Source organism: Ammospiza caudacuta, chromosome 11 (genome assembly GCF_027887145.1).
Source record: "Ammospiza caudacuta isolate bAmmCau1 chromosome 11, bAmmCau1.pri, whole genome shotgun sequence".
NCBI classification, from domain to species: domain Eukaryota; kingdom Metazoa; phylum Chordata; class Aves; order Passeriformes; family Passerellidae; genus Ammospiza; species Ammospiza caudacuta.
In genome coordinates, this window is record NC_080603.1 from 15269376 (window position 1) to 15278520 (window position 9145).

Sequence of the window (9145 nt, forward strand, 5' to 3'; positions counted from 1 at the left end):
TAGGTATTAATTGCCTCCCATTTTTCCTCTGCCAGGATCTTGTACTTTGTCCATCTAGAGGTGTGAACAGTGACATAGGACAATGAACAGTCAAGCTCTATGGTTCTGCAGCTCACACACACCCTTTCAGCAGCACACTGGCCACTTTGATTAGCTTTTGATGGAAGTGACAGATTTTCAAGGAAGAGTTATGTCTCCAGTAGATCAGATACTGCTCCTTATTGGAAACTTGCACCTGTTTTTAACATTATCAGCCTGGTGAGTACTGGCTTTTAGCTGCTTTTTCTCTTACTCTATAAAATGCTTGCTCTATTTATAATAATTTGACTAGAAAGTGCTGATTCTCAGAGCCCAGTGCTTCACAGACAGCACTGCTCTGGGGCTGAGGGAATGAGGAGACTGAATTTTCACTCTGCCATGAGCCCATGAGCATTCAGAGGATCTCCATCAAGTTACTGTGTGATTAAACAGCCTAATTCCCCTGTGAGGTGATAACAACACTTCTGCACTGTCTGTTCATCCCCCAGCACTGGGCAGGGCTAGGTTGATGAACAAAATGTGCCTGGAACCACTGGGTGCTCAACCATAGCTCCAACAATTATCATCCCACTCTGAACTGCTCTGATGAGAAGCGGTAGAAATTCTGGTTTTGTGTATCTCTGTGTAAAGAATATCATAATTTACTCTTCTGTTGGTTACATTTCTTTTTCAGAAAGAGCAAAACTCCCTGCCAACTAGAAAATAGTGTTTTCTCCAAACAATCTGCAGAGAGAAGAAAACTCATTTATTTATACTTCTGTTTAGCTCAAAGAACACAGTAAATAGTGTCAGGAGGGCCTTCTAGCAATAATTCTTGGTAAATTTAAAGAACTCCAGATGTAAGAACTGACCTCTAAATCTTTTCACAGTTAGGCTGGAGAAGAGAGTTTTTCCAATAGTAATTATTACTGACAGCACAATACACTCTCCATCAAATTTTAATTACAATTATTAGGGTCAACTAGAAATAGAGACCAGCTCAAACACCAATTTCTGTGTCTCTTCTGGTTCCAAAGTATAAATATGGGTTTATGAATACATACTGTATTTAAGTTTACCACAATGGGAAGTCTTGTTTGTCGTTTTGAGAAATGACTTTTCAAAAATTACTAATTACACATTAGTCCACACCCATCTTCAGAGGTGACTAATGCAAACATCTTGCTTTTCCATAACTGCAGCCTTTCCCAGAAACTGATAATTTTATGATCAGTTAAAAATCAAATGGATAATTCTTTTGACCTACAAGAGCCTTGCATCATTAACATGTCTAGAGGAAGTGCCTAAACTATCTTTTCCTGCTGCACAACAGAAGAACCACATAAAAACCAGTCTCCAATCTCATAACTTCAATTCTCTACTTCAGTATTTAATATGTTCCTTTCAAATTTTAATCCCATTCTACTCTGAACATAGTTTTTACGTAAAGGTTGCTTCAACTGAGCTGGATTTACTCAAAGGAAGGGTAAATGAAGGGCTACAATGTGTTCCCCACTAACAGCATCACCTATTGAGAGCAAATCACATAGCCCATCCCAATGTACTTCACTGTCATCATCACTGCTTCCAGCTCTAAGGAATTTAAACATTATTCCTTTCTCAGGAGTAATTTGTTGGTTTAAATTCTGCTTTCATAAAACCTGACACATAAATTAAAAAATTTGTTTGGCATTGTGTGGTGATCAGAGCTGAATCTCAATCAGACAGGACTGCCAGTGCTAGAAATGGGAGCCAAACTTCACAGACTTTGGATCATGACCACACTCAGTGTTCACTGAATTTCATAAAAATAATCTTCTGAATGGCACAATCTGTGTAATATTATATTTAATGGCATGCATAATTTTAGAAAACACATTTTAAATGTGCCATTTTGCTGCCATTTCCCAGAAAGAACATAGCCATGATCATGCAGCAGGGGTGAAGATTCACAGGCCAGATTTAAGTGGCAAACACAAGTTAATTGGTATCTGTTTCTGGAATAAAACAAAACTATTAAAAACTAAAGCATATAAGTCTGAGGGAAAAGGGCTGATTTTCAAAACCACAGCAATATGTTTGATGAATAAAAGACCTCAAATACCTGCCTGCTTGTAAGTGGTTGACTTTTACTCCAGCCTGACATTTCTTGGAGGTATTGAAAAGATGGCTCTTCTTGGCTCTCCCTGCTCAAGCCAGGTGAAAGGCATCATGAGCAGAGGAAAATGTTCTTTATCAAGAAAACCTTTCATTCCCTTAAAAAACAGCAGGGTTTTGACAGAAGTACAACAGAGAAATGAGCACGGTAAAGTCCAAGACCTCAAACCCAACCCACCTGTTGTTAAATAACATGTTGTTAATGATCAAGCACAATCAAGTCTACATATAAAAATAAGTACATAATTGCCCTGTTTTATAAACTTCGGAAAATTACGTCACAGACTTTTCATTCGGTTCAGCTTCCTACACAGTAGAAGCCAAACAGAAAAAGTCTACTATTTATCTATCAAAATCAAACCAGTTAAACTTTAAAGTGTTATGGAAAATGCTGAGATTTGAAACATTGGCTTCCTTAGAATCTTCATATTTTCCAGCCTCCCCTTTTGCTGTGTGCTATGATGATTATGAGGGATTCAATTAAGCATAGCAGCTGAGGAAGACTAGAAGTTAAAGCATATAGCTTCCTGGAAAGAGATTAAATACCTTAATTGTTCACAGACCTCATCGGAAAAAAATAATAATGTAAATTTCCATCACACTGGAGAGGCAGACCTTGTGGATATTAGCACCACTGCTGCTCCAAAGTCTGCAAATGACTTTGCTCACTTGTCCCAAACAGCATTTCACCCTCCCCTGCTCTCTTCTCCTCTCACACACACAAACACAGATTACTCTGCTGGCCCAGACAGAACGCACTGGACTCACACAGCAAGTGGATGACAACAGTAATACTTTCCTGTTCCTACAGCAGAAGCTAACATTTTTCCTGCAGCTAAAAAAGGTTTGAGAGAAGAATTAAAATGTGTCTTTTTTCAAAGTTTTCTTTCCTCAATGCTTCCCAGTAACTTTCATTTTACAGACCTGTTTGAAGGGAACACACAAAGAAAACAGTTCATCATAGAAAAAGTGGATAAAAATTTCTAAACCACAGATGCATTGGCCTGGGATCAATTCTAGGTCCCTTTTCTCAGAAAAAGTTTAGGGATATATAAACAGGATAGAACTAAAATACTCCTTATGGTAGCAAGAGAGTATTTTGACAAGAAGTGTTTTTAAAAAATAACTTCGGAAGTTGTCTTCAGGAAAATCATCAGCTTTACTCACACCAGATTGCTACCAGGACATATCCAGGTTTCCAGTAATTCTACATCTGAATTATTCATTCGCTTCTAAGCAAATGCACAGATATATTCTATGTGCAACAGTCCAGTCTATTTCCTGAAAGAATCAACAGTGGGAAAATGCATCAGAAATGAACATAAAAGGGTACAATGAAGAGGTACTTTCCTCAAGCCTGGCTCTTGAGATGCAGAAGCAGGGGGATATATGTAAGAAGCAGTTTTCAACAAAGAAAATAACTTTGTTCTTCTTGTTTCAACAAAAAGAAATAAAATATCTTAAAAATGTAAAAAAAACAACAGCTAAAATGTTCAGATGTGGATCATTGCAAACATTTTACTAAAGTATAAAGACTTTTAAAGGCAATATAATTTTGAGTTCCCAATAAAGAATTTGTTTTGAACTATTTATTCTCACTAGACCACTAGTGACTTTAATAAATATTGCTATTAGAAGAGCTATTTATTTGATTTTATAGCAATCGAATTTCCCAGTCCAGTCACCTTCCTAACGACAGCTCTTTGCTCTAACACAAGCAATAGAATGAAACCTGCTCCCTGAAACCCTTTCCACATTACAGACACCTCAATCAATTCTGGTGGGAAGAAGCCTCTTTATTTACAGCAGCTCAATGAAAACAGAATTCTAGTCATCAAGTCTATTATTCACTGGATGTTCCTGTAAATTACATTTCTATAGTGAGTACATGTTGCAGTGCTCATCATGTTACAATTCTGTTATTGGAATTCCAGACACTAATTCACTGGAAGTGAAGAGATTTTCCCAAAATTACATTAAATTACATCTCTCTCTTAGATATCCCAGAGATGGACTGAACTCAGCAGAGAGATGCAGACCCAAATTCAATTCCACATGCACCTTTTCAGAAAGAACCCAATTGAAAAAGAAGTTACTGCGGTGTTTTTCATTCTATTCTGGTTAAAAATACAGTTATCATCTACTTTCTTCATCCTTTCCTGAAGAGAAGAGATGATGGAATGCATTAAAGGGCACAACTGCTCCTAGGCAGTGATTCACACATCCAGAGGCATTGTAAGCAGCCAGCATTGCGATTTGGTTACAGCTCCTTTAGCTCTGTGAGAACTGAAAGCCTGCAGATGTCACCTCATGGAGGTGTCCTGCCCAGCAGCTCCACCCAGCAGGTTCTGCCATAGAACAAACTGAGGCAGAGGTGGGCAACAGCTGCCAAGTCCATTGTCACTCAGCAGAGTTTGGGAACCAGGCACACGTGTATAAAAAATGGTTTGGATAGGAAAAATACGTCTCATATGTCAAGAGCTCCGTGTAATAAAACCAACAACATAAATGGGGATAGCACAGCCCAGTGCTGTAGCCAGCTTTAGGTGTTGTACAGGCTGAACAGCACTTACAGCAAGTGGTTTTTAGTCCCTGTCATGATAAACCTGTGAACATGCACATGGTTCATCACCAAAGATCTCGGCACCATCTCCTTAGAGAGGAAGCCAATTACAAAGTCCCCAAGTGGCAGGAGGGCAGCGTGCTGCCAACACAGACTGCTTCAGTCCTGGCTGCTGTTCTGGTGAAAATGCAGATGATTTTTCTTGTCACGACATAAATAAGATCAGGGTAAAAGATTATGTCACAGGTCAATTAGTGCTTCCATGTGACACGCTCGTGGCCCATCAGACACAGCTGGGACAATTGAATTTGTGCAATGTGCTGCAGTTCATTTCTATCTGAACCTCTGATTAAGCTAACAGATTTTCATAAACAAATTATAACCAGACAAGACCTTACTGATTGTGCATGTGCAGATATTGAAAAACTAGTTGTTATCACTGCAGAATCCAAATGTTTCCTCTTGATTTACCTCTCCTACCACTATGACCAAATAGACTGTAATTATTCTTAGCCACAATAAAGTTATACTGCCAACCCTTGGAGGGTGCTGCCATCCTAGATCACATCTTTCTTAAGAGGTCCTTCAAAAACACACTAGGTGTATAAAAAGATTAGGAAGCAATCCACAGTTGTGCAGCTCCCATTGGAATCTTTAGCTCTGTCCATAACTGAGGTGTGATAGCCCTAATATGAAAAATAACTTCTGAAATCTTGTTCTTGATGGGCACAACAGCATCACAAATTCTGCCTGAAAAGTTGTTCCCAGTCCTGTTTAGCAGAATATGAGAGAGACACAAATTAGCAAAATCCCTTCTTTAAATGATGGTATCAGTGACATGAAAAGCCCTCCTAGAACATGTATTCCCAGGGGGTTGCCTCTGTGTCTGCTCCCCTCCACTCCCAGAGAATGAAGTTTGCCAGATTTATCACGGCAAGTACACATTTAACGCCATTAGTGACGATCAGAACGCTTCAGTTGTGCTCACTGGCGGTGCGGGGGAGTCCAGAGAACCTGGCAATGTTTATACACCACTCTCGACCCTTCCCCTGACAGCTGGAGGCAAGGGCGAGCGAGGGGCCCCTCAGAGCATCCCTCGCCCCATCCCCGCATCCGCAACTCCCCGCGCTGGCTCTGCCCCGTCCTGCCCGGCCCCTCCGGCTGCCGGGGAAGGAGGGAAGTGGGCGGGAGCGGGGTCAGCGGGATCCGTCCCGGGAGATGGGTGGGGAGAGGCAGGGGCGAGCCGGGCTGTGCCGCAACGCCCCTCGCTATAAACGGAGCGGCCGCGCTCGGAGCGGGAGGAGCGGCGCGGCCGGCACGGAGCGCGCCCGGGGCTCAGCCCAGCCCGACTGAGCCCAGGCCAGCCCGGGGCGCTCCCGGTGCCGCCGGCGCTCAGCCCGCCCGCCCGGAGCCAGGTAAGCGCGGCCCGGCCGGGGACAGCCCGAGCGTTTGCGGGCGCGGCACCGCCCCGCACGGAATTTCTGCTTGGCTTAGATAGAACTGGCCCTGGAAGGCTCAGCCCCGGACGAAGAGCAGCCGCTTAATCCTCCGTGCTCTGGCTCGCCCTGCGAGGCCCTTTCTCTAAATAATCCTGCGAGGATTATTTAGAGAGGACTAAGTGTCCCCCGGGCTCCCAGCCCTGAGAGCTCTGGAGTCTCGGCAGCAGTTTGGAGAAAGCAGGGCACCCTTGGCAGGAGGCACAGCCCTCGGAGCCCTCCATCGAGGCTCATCCCAGCATCCTGCAGGATGCAGCCCTGGCACCTCGGCTCAGGATCAGATGAGCAATTAAATTTTTAGCGCTGTGCTAAGCTCAAGATAGAAATTAATCAAACACCAAAAGTGACGCTCATGTCTTCTGGGAGTTGTGCAAACAGTTCAGTTTCTCAGTCTGGCAGGCAATGCCACTTCCAGCAGTTAGCAGCAAGTATTTGTTTAATCAGAATTTTGTATCATATGCTCTCCATAACCAGATCTATCCTTTTTCTACAGAGAAAGAATTGGAGTGCTCTACAACCGGAGATTAATTTTAATTAGTAAAGTTAAAATGCCTCTCTGCCTTTTTTTCCCCAGCCAGTTTCTAAACTTCTCCTAGACTCAAACGGGACTAGAGTTCTTCAACAAGTTCAGATGAAATCCCTTAGTATATTTACTGTTCTTCCCCCCTCCATGCAACAAAACACTGTTACCAGTTACTTACAAGTTCAAGCCCTATGTTTTTCTAAGCCAACTGGGGTATCAGTGACTCAGGTACAAGCAGTAAAATTGCAGTATTCACCTACACCTATTTCTATATTTCTGCAAAACTCCTTGAATTAATGAGATGTATGGCAATAAGGGACAGCAGGATTCTGCCCAGAGCATGCTACAGATCAGAGTAAATTTCCATCACTTCCAAAAGTAGCAGCACTCATTGGATTGTGTTTTGCAGCATAGCAAGGGAGAAGGTAGTAAATTGGCTCAGTAAAATCACAGGTTGAGTGTATAAAGAGGGAATTTTTTTTTACAGGGAAGCCTCTTCTCTTGTCGCTTGCACAACCCACAGTACTAATATGATTAGAATTTTGTCTGAATAGGAGGATTAAGTATGGCCTGAAGCAGGTAATTACCATGATGATGTAGAAAGGCTTTTTTAGGTCTATTTTAGTGTCAGAAAAATGTTCCATACTCCTGACTATGGCAGTTCATTTTGCCTGTTGCCACCATAATCTTTAAATTACAGCCTCTTTCAAAATATTAAGTGCCTACAAATTCAGCTTTTGCTCATGTATTAAGAGTTTAAAATACATACCTTTCCAGCAGGAATGTGGTATTTCTGTTCCTCTCTTCAACTTGAGCTACATAGCAGAGAAAAATCATTTGTGATTATTGTGTGCTTCCTAGTTTATCTTGTTGAACTGACAAAGCAAAGTGGCCCTGTCCAATTAAGAAGTCACATTTATCATTAAATTTGAATATAGCTGGTTTCATTCTCCTCTTTCTTTTGTCTTAGTAATAGATGGAAACAGAGATAATTTTTGCACTGGGGGAGAGCAGAAGTGTGCTCATTTTCTATGGGGTAAGGTGTCTGCCTTCCTGCTTTGAAACAGCATCTTCTGGGCTGGCCAGCATGTGCAAACTGCAATTAGAAGTTACTGATTTAAAATACCAGCCTGAAGTGTCAGTACCCACAGCAGGGCAGAAGTGAAGAGAGTGCTGCTTTTAACTTGCAAATATCACAACTCAACAACCTGCATTTTACAGTCCTCTTAGAACAGGAAAGTGAATGATGGTATTTGTGTTTCCTGAATAATATTAATTGTATTAAATATTGGAAAACCAATATGACACTCTGTGTCATACTATAAAAACAGAGGCAGATGCAGAACATAAACATGGTGATTTATTTACACTTTCTAGAAATGTATGGACTGACATGGAAGTAAGTGTCAGAGTTAATGCCCTTTTTAAAAACTTCTATTTTGGATTATGGGCACTGACTACATTTTTCTACTCCTAAGTTTTCTTCTCTGTGGTAATTTTATCCTCCATGTTTGTTAAAGGAGCATATTTAAGTAGTTCTTTTCTCTGGCACTGCCTATTGTTGAACACAGTAGTTAATGTGGTAATTTAAAGTTACATAAACTACAAACTCTCATTCCACTGTCCTAGTTAAAATCTTGTTTATACAAAGGCATTACTTTAAACCCTTTTAAGCAGTCACAAATTACTCCTATTTGCTCATTATCTCTCTTTTTTCTCTGGATCTTCCTGTGTTCCAGAAGTTATTATAGTGTCACCAGTAGTATTCATAAGCTCACCTGTGCTTTAACTGCACAATTTTAGGGGTCTTAATCACAGTCTAAGAACCATGTAATTGTTTGAGTTGTTGACATGTTCTCTGCACCTTAAGTATCCTATTCTGCCTTGGTGACTTCATAAAAGGTCATATTTGTCTTGATGTGGATACAGAACATGGATATTTATGCATTGCTTTAATCAAATACTGTATCTGACTTACATGGTTAGTATTGTGCATTTTTTAAACTGAATTTAGTGGTTTTCTGCTAGGAGACTACCTCAATGAGAGGAAATATCAACTAAAATTGAATTTGGATATGTTGTGTCTAAAGTTGAGCAGGAGAGATGGATTATCAGGATTCATTGGCCTGCAGATAGATCTGCCTGGGCTTTACATTGGACTCATGAAAAAAAGAGGAAAATGACCAGCTGGGAAGGGTGGTGGACAGCAGAGCAAAGTATTGCCCTCAGCTGTTTCTGACAGTAGTGCTGGCAGCACAGCAACATCTCTGCAGAAGGAGAAGCATAAACTGAGAATCTTTTCAGAGCTGCCAGCGTGGTGAGATGGGAGCTCACAGCTGGGAGGGTTGGGTGAAGCTGCAGCCTGGCCACCACAGACCCACAGCAGCC